Source organism: Dendrobium catenatum, unplaced genomic scaffold, assembly GCF_001605985.2.
Source record: "Dendrobium catenatum unplaced genomic scaffold, ASM160598v2 fragScaff_scaffold_55, whole genome shotgun sequence".
In the NCBI taxonomy this organism is placed as follows: Eukaryota; Viridiplantae; Streptophyta; class Magnoliopsida; order Asparagales; family Orchidaceae; genus Dendrobium; species Dendrobium catenatum.
This window is the reverse complement of record NW_021318517.1, coordinates 84,262-95,454: the sequence shown is the minus strand read 5'-3', so window position 1 is coordinate 95,454 and position 11,193 is coordinate 84,262.

The following is an 11,193-nucleotide window of genomic DNA, read 5'->3' as shown; positions in this document are numbered from 1 at the left end:
TAAGAATACTCCATATATATCATCACATACTTGCAAAAAAAAAAAAAAATCCAAAAATTGCCAATCAAATAGAAACTGACATAGTGGAAAACAAGCCACCAGGGCATGTAAAAGTCATATAGAGAAAATAGCTAATCGCTTGGAGAAGCGCCATAAACTTTCATAAGCTGGTAGAATAAAAACAACTTATTCTAGGATATGCCATGTCATAAGTTCACTGAGATGCATAACCTCACAAAAGTTCTTTCATTTAGATGTCTCACCAACAATAGCATCACTAATCTTAGAATAAAACACAAGATGATTCCAAAGGAGAAATCACACTCAAATAGAAGATGAGCAATGTTTTTTCAAAATTGTTGCATAAGTGACAAGTAGAAAGAGCGTGAATACCTCTTTTCAATAACTTATCAGCAATTTGAAGACCACAAATCAAAGCCAGCCACAAATAACAAGAGTGGGTAATATAATAGTTCTTATGCTACATGAAGTTGAGCCACTAGACATTAGAAGAATTATCATAGAAATCCAAAAGAAAATACTGAAAAGTCGGAGAATCAAGGTTTCTCCAACACAAGATAGCTCTTCTAGAGGTAAAGACACAAATTTACATAACTAAACTTCTAATGCCAGCAGGTAAAGAAGGTAGGTGCCAAGAGTCATTAACTATAAAGTGGGAGGTGGTTGCATAGTGAGGAATAGAAAAAAGAATATTAAAGCCAAAAAATTCAAATAGGATTTACCACTGCACTACAAGGCTCGGGAAATGAAAAGTTTGAATTTGTAGAGAATGTAAAATTAAGGTTACATTTGATTCTCTCTATGATCTTACAAATATCAAAAAGAACATCTCTGTGGCAATATTTCTCAACATGTGAACTATTTTTCTTTGCACCAGGCCGACAAGAGACTTTTAGAAGAGTAGAATCTCCAAATAATAGTGCAACTATAGGCATGAATTCTCCCTTGAAGGCAAAGGAGACCCAAACCAACCTTATGCTTAGGCAGAAATGTATTTTGCCAGGAAAAAAGGTGTAACTTCTAAGCATTGGAATTGCCGTGATAGAGAAATTTTGCACATTTTTTGTTTATGAGTTTATAACAAGTCTTGGGTATAATGCAGCCCTTGATCCAGTAGGAAATATAGTTACATATGGTATATCTAATGAATTGTAACCTCCTTGCAAAAAAAAATCTTTCCAACCATCAAGCAAAGGGGAGATTTTAGTACTCATAGGGTGGAAATCACTAACATTGAGCTTCTTAAAAGATATGGCAAGACAATATACTTAAAGGGAAAGTCTGAAGTAGAAAGATTATGAATGGAACATATCCCATGTCCATTTGCACCACTATTTTAGAAAAGAGCTCGCTCTTGCAATTGTTAATCTGAAGCCCCAAATGGAGGCTAAATTCAACCATAATATTATTGAGAGCAGAAGCATTTTAAGAGGTAGCCTCGCTAAAAACTAAAAGATCATCACCATAAAGTAAGTGTGTAAAGTGGTATCACACTTTATAAATGTCCTTAAATTCATTGTTAGAGTTGTATCGATCAAAGAGGATAGACAAGCCATCCATGACAATATAAAAAAGGTATGGCAATATGGGGCATTCATGATGATGACCAAAGGATGACCCAAAGAAACCCTCAAGGCTACCATTCAAAATGATCGAGAAATGCACATCCTCAAAACAAGTTTTAAACCAATAAAAAAAGCGAGAGGGGAACCCTTTTTGCTCCAATATATTCAAGAGGAAGTTACGAGAGATAATATCTAAATTTTTGTAAATATCCAAATTCCTACAAAACAAACCATTTCAAGGGTTAGCATTAAATTCCCTCAGAAGTTCAGAGGTAAGAGATATATAATATGATGCAACCCTTTTGCTGATAAACCCCGCTTGAGAGGGCTTATTGTATGTGGCATGAGAAGTTTGATCATGTTAGCAAGGATCTTAGAAATAATTTTTTAAAAAAATGTTACAAAGAGAGATGAACCTAAAGTCATAAATATTAGCCTAAAGTTAAAAATATTTTTAGCATGGGGTTCTTAGGAATTAGAGTAATGGCAGTAACTTTAGACATCCTATGGAGATGAGAAGTGCTGAAGAATGCTGAACAACCTTGTAAACTAGGGGTGAATTAATAAGCTAGGTAAGCTTGTATAATTTAAAGTTAAATACATCAGGGCCAAGGACAAACACTTTTGGGACAATATAAATTATATTTTTTATCTCTTCCTCACAAGGAGGGGCAATGAGGGAGGGGATCATGAAATGGGGAATGATATTACTATAGAGTTAAGGGTTGAGGTTTATTTGAGGAGGTTGTTGGTTATTAAAATGGGTTTAAAATGAGATATATAAGCATGGGAGATTTTGTTATGAATACTAGGGAGTGAAGATTTCTAAATAAGATTTGAGTTTTTTTTTTTTTTGTACTGATCGCTCTGAAAAAATCTTTTAAATAAGGTAGGAGTGAACCTCGCCCTTATGAACTTAGGGATTCTCTTTAATTTTCCCTTGAGGTTAATTGAGTTTAGTGTTTAACCAGATTTCCCCTAACAATAATGTCAGCATTTATTTAGATATGGGTTCTACTTCCTATGAGCGTAAGCCCTCATAATTAATTACCCCTCTTAACACATTAGAAGAACACTCTTGATTAAGGATAAAATACACTTAACTTCATGCGATGAGTGTGAGAATATGAAACAAAGATTTAAATTTAGCTATGGGGGGATGAAGGTACACCCGATCAATATCCCATGGTTTCATCATATTAGGCTTATCATAGGTTCAGTCTACCAACTCTAACAATCATTGATTATAGTGTACATGGAATTTGATTAGTAGCCATGGGTTGCATCCTCTTAGGGATCCTGAGTAGACTAAAGTGGAGATGTGTGAATTTTAGTTTGATTTAATTTGGGTTGGGGCTTATGGCTTCCTTAGAAGTTGCCCGTGTGATTTTATTTGGGTAGGGGCTTATGACTTCCTTAGAAGTTGCCCGTTAATTTATTTAGTTTTGGGCTTACAGCTCCAATTAGGAGTTGCCCGTGTGATTTGATCTGGGTAGGGGCTTATGACTTTCTTAGAAGTTGTCATGATAGTGGGACTTACAACCTCTTTTAAAGATATCCCGAAGAATTTTTTTATATATGAGTGGGTAGGTCTTATGACTTTCTTAGAAGTTGTCTAATGATGGGCCTTATGATCTAGCCATATAAGCTAAGCGATCCATATGGTGGGGCTTACAACCTGACCCTATAGACCAGGATGTCCGTTGTGGTTTGAGTTTTGAGTTTTGTGGTTTTAGTTCCCTAACATATGGGTCTTATTGCTTTGCTTAGAAGTTGCCTAGGGATTTGTTAATGGGGGGTTAGAGGTTAGGTCATTTTTACTTAAGACTTTCCCATATGGTTGGACTTATGGCTTTCATTTAAAAGTTGTTGGGTGGTGGGTCTTATAACCTAGTTCTTATAAACCAATCTGCCCAAATAGTTTAAGTTTTGGGTCTAGGGTTGTTCATTGAGAAGTTCCCTAAAGTGCAGGTTTTACTGCTTTGCTTAGAAGTAGCCCATATGGCGAGCCTTTACAACTTTGTTTTATAGATTAAGATGCCCAAAGAGCGGTCTAGGGTTCGGTTGCTTCCTAATTATTACCCCAAAGATTGGACTTACGGCTTTCATTGAAAGTAGCCAATTGGTGAATTTGGGGATAATGGGGTTTGTCATTTGGCAGCAAAACAACCAGTCTGAGGACACATACCACTTAACACACTCGTTGGGAACCATGTTGGAGTTAACCCCTTCGGTTAAGATTTTCCCCCAATGATGATCCTGTTGAATGATGATCTCTACTAGAGGGGTTAATCACAATCATTTTAACCTAAAGATTTACCCTAAAGTCAGACTTATAGCTTTCATTAAAATTTTCCATGTGATGGGTCTTACAACCTAGTTCTTATAAATAAAGTTGCTCATGTGGTTTTGAGTTTTTGGTATAGGGTCATGTAGTTAGAAGTTTCCTAACACACGGGTCTTACTGCTTCACATAGAAGTAGCCCGAATGGCGGGTCTTACAACTTAGTTTTATAGGCTAAGATGCCCAAGTTTGAAGTTTATGGTCTAGGGTCATTCACTTAGAAGTTCCCTAACACGAGTGTCATACTATTTTACTTAGAAGTAGCCCAAATGGTGGGTATTACAACTTATTTTTATAGACTAAGATGCCAAGTTAATGAATTTAAGTTTTTGGTCTTGGGTCATTCACTTAGAAGTTCTCTAACACGCAGGTCTTACTGCTTCACTTAGAAGTAACCAAAATGACGGATCTTATAACTTAGTCCTATAGGCTAAGATGCTCATTGAGAGGTCTAGGATTAGATTTCTTCCTAGATATTACCCCTAAAGGTTGGACTTGCGGATTTCATTGAAAGTAGCCAAATAAGTATTTTAAGAATTTATTGCTTCACTTAGTAAATATATGTTTAGTGAAAGAATTATCGATAGGATTTATTACTCCTGTCAGAAGTAACCTATAAGACTCAAATCTAATTTTGATGTATAATACCTTATATTTTTTAGAAAATTATAAATTTTAATTTAAAAATATTTTTAGGCATCAAAATTTATTTTTCTAATATATTTTTGTATTATTTAATTAAATAACTATATAAATAATATTAAAATAATTAATATTTTAATTATTTTAAAATTAAAAATTACTTTCAAGTTATTTTGAAACCTTCTTGGGTGGCAAGTGGATCTCCCCTATATTTATTTATTACAAATTAATTTATTTTTAACAACATTATTTTTAAAATTTTTTATATTTTTTATATTTATGGGTATTTTAAATATTTTAAAATTACTTATATAATTAAATCCCTAATTTTAGGGGTATATTCATGAAATTTTAAACTTATGTCATGCATATGAATATTATTCATGGAGGGTTGACTAGTGAGTGATTAAGTTACAGTTATTCACTAATCATATCGTTAAGCATGCTTAGTTCTCATTTTTGTCATCTTTTGCATGTTTAAGATGCACGAGCACTTAGCTTAGGCATCCTAGATCTTAGAATTAGTGTGTTTACTATTTTTATGCATTCCTCGCATGTTATCCCAAGGGTTAGTCTTGAACATGTGTTTTAAACCCATTCAATGTAGCCACAGCCTAAGACAACAATCATGGACTCATCTAGCGAACCTAGAAAAATTATATGAGCTAGGATAGATTCTTGATTGATACAAAACTTTCAACAGTTAAACTTAGTGACATCCTAAATCTCACAAATTTTTTTAAGAATTTTTAGGAGAATTTAAATCCCCTAATTAATAAACCCTAGTTCACCTGTTAACTAAGCCCTGATAACTTCAAAAAATTCTAATAAATTTATTTTAACTCAAAAAATTACATTTAATATCTTAAATTCTTCATAATTTTTACCCTTAATTTTAGATAATTAGGGCCCCTTAATTAGACTTTAATTTGAACATTAATTTAACCCTGATTAAAAATTACCTTTTTGCCCTTATTAAATAATTAAAAAATATTAAAAATTCTAATTTTCTACAAACACTTGGGAACATCTATTTATATCATTTACAACCTTTGGGGGTGATTCCAATTAGTTTGGAGTTGATTTTAATCAAAACCCTTAAAATACTCCTTATCAAGCAATTTAAATATTTCAATAATTGCCAAAAACTTATAAAATTCATAACTTGACCTAGAAAACTTTAAATTCATCAAACGCAAAGCATAACTACTCCCCTTAAGGCCTAATATTTAATTAAAATTCTAGAACCTCCAATCCTAGCCTATTTCTAATAGTGATATTTTGGACCCCTTAGCCTAGTATATAGAAGGACCCCGGATCCTCTAATATTCTCTACTATAATTTAAACTTCTAAGATTATTGCCCTAAGCACTAAAATTGATCAACAAACTAAATTAACTAAAAGTGGACCCCAATTTATGAATACTTAAACTTTAACCAAAATTTCCCTTTTGTCTTTCAACAAACTCGAACAGAAAATAACTTGAATTAACTGTCCAATATATAAACTATTCAAAGCCACACGAGCCTACTACACAAACATAGATTTGCTATGGCACCACTTCTAGCTCTAGGATTAGGGCCGATGATTTTTTTTATATATTTTTTGTGTTAAGATGCTCTGTATGTGGCACAAATGTCAGTTGACTTGGTTTGTTCTGATATGTTGTGATTAATATGATGCTTATTTCATTATTATGCTTTATATACTTTACTTGTGATGTGATTTATACGTTAGATTTCCCATGGTATATGGACACTTTTGCTACTAATATAATCTTATGCATGTGATCACGCCCATATAGCGCTAAAACAAAGGGGGCAATAATAATTAAGCTTTAAAAAGTAACTATACTTTCTGTAGATGCTCCAGAGACTATTTAACCCCCCCTTTAAAAAATTAAAAGAGCGTGGCTAAGCGTGTTTACCTTTTCTACATAAATATTAACTATTTGGGTTGTTATATATAAACTGCTTGTGATGTTTTATTAGGATAATCATGCACGATAGTCTAGATTTTTCTTTTTTGTTAATGATGTAATTTGGTATGCATCTAGTTGTGAAAGTTTTAAAAATCATGACATTTCAAATACTTGGTACCCAAAGAGAAAAAGAAATACCATTTATAGTGAATTTCTTAGTCATTTGGGTACCCTTTTGGATGATGAACTATACGGAGTCTAGATGAGACAATCCGAATGGAGATGATTCAGAGAAGGACGATCCACTCATAGACGAAGACTTAAAGACGAAGTCTCTAACTTTTAAGACTTGCGTCATTCATTAGGATTAGAATCCAAGTTATTATCGGTGGGGCCTGGCCACCATTACTTTTTTGTAGACCTTGTGTTGTACTTATATGGCACTTGCCATGTACTTTAAACTTTTCTGTATTTTATAGATTTCTTTCTTGCATGTGCTTGGCCTGTTTTCACTAGGCTCTCTAGGATAAAACTTTTTCTACTCGTAATTAATATTTAAAATTTTAAAAATTAAATAACATAGAAATCAAACAACTTAGGGAACAACTAAAATTGTCTGGGACGCATGCATATTAAATGCATTTTTCTCTCCTTCTATAAGACACTTTCCCTCCTACGGGTATAGTCCGGATAATCTGGCCAATGAGGATGAGGTGCCGGACCTGGAGAAGCCCAATCTTTTTAAAAAAATTATTTTTATTAGCCTATTTTTTTAAAATCTTATGCATATTTGATTTGAGGCATTTTCAACTAGCATGTGCATTAGAAACTCATTAAATTAAATTTAATTATATTAGCTCTAGGAGTATTCATCCTACATAAGTCGAAGGTCAATTAGGAAACTCTCTAGAAGTTGGTCTAACTTAAAAAAACTAAAATATCTACCCATCTTTCATGAAGACAAGACAACATAGATTTTATGAGCCTAGGTAGTTAGCTGGCTTTCTTTTTTAGGTAGAATATAATCCCAGATGCATTAACTAGGACATGGGTATTAGTATTGGGTATAAAACACTAAACCCACCATAGAGCAAGCATTCAAGGTTACTATATTGGATGTCTCATAGTATACCTAATAATTAGGTAAGTTCCTTTTTCTTCGGGGACTATAAATCCTACTTAACCACATTATGTAGATGACACCACTTCCATCTTTTCTCTCTGTATGCTTTAAGTGCATAATTTCATTTATCTGCTTTCTTTCCTTACTACCTTAGTCTCTCCGGATGTAGAGATGAACCATGTGTGTTAACTAAGCAGATTTGAGCAATTTCTTTTCCTTTGAGTAGGATTTTTTAGTCTCCCCTCTCTGCTAATTCCCTTTCGTGAAGAATAATATCTTATTATTAATCGAGAGTATTCTCAAGGTTTAGCCTGAGATGTAATTAACCAAGAGTGCTCGCGCATGTGGAAAATGGAATTCATAATAAATAAACCCCACTCGAGCTGATGTATCGGGTTGGGGGAAACCCCGTGACACTGATTAGGTCGTGCATATTATCACCCATCGGGGTGTGCTAGTGAGAGCAACTATCCTCCATGATTGATCGTATGTATGATCTAATATGCCCTCCCATTGGCCCGCTTGCGATGAGCACGAAAGCTTGCGATCATTTTTATCCCTCGAGGTGGTGCGGTCGTATACACTCTGCACTCTGTTGCCTAGCAAATCCCTTTCGGAGGTCTATAATTATTTAGTCAAATGTAGAATTAGATTTTGATTTATTACTTAATTATTTTAAGTTCTGAATTGAAAAGGGCTTAAGTTATCAATTTAAAATTTATTTAAGGTTAATTTTGAATTTTTTGATTTGTTAGTCCGTGTTTTTTCCAAAATCCATCTAAGTTCTAAATTTTTAAGAAAATGTTGGCAGCCTTCCAGCGTCCCCTCCGCGACGTCAGGAGGTAAGGAGGGCATTTGCCCTTTTAAGTCTGTCCAGGCGGAGGGAATCAACGGCCAGGGGCTTCGGGATGTTGTAGGGTCCTAAAATTGTTCTTCAAAAGCTTTGATTGGCTATGATTAGTTGTAGATGATTGACTACGATTGCCTTTCAAAAATTTGGCTAAGTCCTATATTTTTTGAGGAAATTTTGGCAGCCTCTCGGTGTCCCCTCCCTGACGTCGGTAGATAAGGATTGGCTCGACTCGGCCAGAGTGAATCAACGCAAAGGAGATTGGGTCTTCAAACCTTCAATCCCTCAGTTGGATAAGCTCGACAACCGAGGGCTTCAGGGGATCAGATCAACCCCGGGACTTCCTTCAATGGGCGATTGCGGCATATCAATTAATATTACTTATAATTATTGAAACTAATAAGAATATAATAATTCTTATTTAATTTTAATTATTATTATTAATATATCGTAGTAACAATGATAAATAAATATTATTCTTCAATATTCCTTAATGTTTCAAAACATATTAAGGAAATTGATACAGAGGAATAGTGCAAGAGTTTGAAAGCCACCAAGGAAACATAACTCTTATTCTTTGGCACTGAAGAAAAGGCAAATGCCAGGCATGTGTAGAGGTGGACTGCGACAGAGGCGAGAGGGAGCTGGGCTCATAACTTTATTTCATAATCTGTTTAATGGATTAGAGTATTGCCATGGTAACTGGACTCATAACTTTCCTCTCGTTAACGACAACTGAATTTATTTACAAATTTTATCTAATCACCGAAATCAATATAAAAAAATCATTATTTTAATACGTCGTCAAGTGTAAATATCTTCCTATTTAAAACATTTGAAATATATTGTCAATTGAATTGGATACTTTATTGGAAAATATAGATGCATTAGAACACTTCCCACTATGTCTCTTGCCATGACATTCCGTGACAAATGGTGCTTGTGATATTTTCATTTTATCCAAGTTCTTTTTCTACGAAGCTATTATTTTCTTGAATTTATTCAAATGAATTTGTGCATATCTTCGCCATTTTTTTCAATTAGCTCAAATAGCATTGCATCTTAACTTGATAAATTATAAAAAAGAATTTGACTGTAGCTATCTTTGAATATTGTTCCGATCAATGCCAGATGAAGGCATGACATTTACGTAATTTGTGATGACTAGCATAAACAAATATTATGTATATATCATAGTCATAGGGAGCATCAACAACTGCCATTTGTTGGTTTGATCTCTTAAACTTCTTATAATTTTAGAAGCTATTCAGAAAGCCCCACTGGCCTTCAATATGGACTTGTCTTTTCCATGGCTAGTATTTGTTTAAATTTAATTTGCAAGCTTATGGTCTTCTGCTATATCCTCCAAGCTTTATATATTTAACGACTCAATTGTTCAAACCATATTTGCATATGACTAGCTAAGCCCCAAAAATGATCATGTTGCAGATATCTATTTTAATCAATTGCTTACATATTGCTTGTAATCTTCAACTTGATGTGAACCAACTGCTCATATGTTGCTTGCAATCAACTTGATGTGTAATTCCAATTCTTTAGTACGAGCTATGGTGAGAATTTAAAGGAATGAGGACATAAGTAGGAGTGTTAGTTGGTGACTTCCCATCAATGGATTGTATTCATTTGATCACACGACTCATTTTGATTTATGGATTGAGAGCTTTGGTGACCAATTAAGAAATCGGATAGAAGTGTAAGTGAGTGGAGCTGGCTTGCGAGCCGGTTCAAACTCGACCCGTTGACGAGCTCAAGCTTGAGCTTGTATATTAAATAAGCTCGCGTCGAGTTTAAACTCGACTCATTGGCTCGCGAGTTTGCTCGATTAAAAAATATTGAGGCATTGAAAATAATCTTATATATATATATATATATATATATATATATATATATATATATATATATATATATATATATATAATATATAATCTGATTTTCAAAAACAAAAATAAAAAAGGTTTATTACAGTGCATTTAATATCATTAATGCATCTAATTTTGTTGCACTTTCTCCAAAAAAAAAAAGCTTTTCTTCAACGCAACTCTTGCTGTCACTTAATTTTTTTTTCTTCTTCAATATTTCTTCTCCAACGCGAACGAGCGGATGACCAATGAGCAAAGCATCTTCTGCGCTTCTTCTGGCGTAATGATTTCATTAGTTCGCCCGTTGTGCTTTGAGAGTGGACTCTCACGAGCTCGGGTCCAGCTCTCGAGCCGAGGAGTTAAAGGACTAGTCGAACTTGAGTTCATTTTTTAAACGGCTAATTTATAAAAAGATGCAGATTTTAAATTTAAATTAGCTAAAGAAACGAATAAAAAAATAAATAAAAAGGTGCAAATACATATTTTAATTATAAAGTTTCATTTGAAACAAAACTTTATTATCCAATTTCTATTGAAACCGGAATTTCATTCTCACAGTTTCTAAAAAAAAAAAAATCTTTTCAAAGAAACCAGTTTTATGTTAATTCCAGTTTCTTAATAAAATTTTTTTCCCTTAATTCCATTTCAGGTTTCAATACTAATACTAAATATTTATATTTATTTATTTAATATTTAAATCATTAGATTATTTTAAAATAATTATTTATATTTATTTATTAAAAATAATACATGTATATATTTAATTTTATTAAAATATATGGTTATCAACATTTAATTTTTTGTTTTTAAATAAACCAATACATTTTGTTTGAAACAACTCTCCAC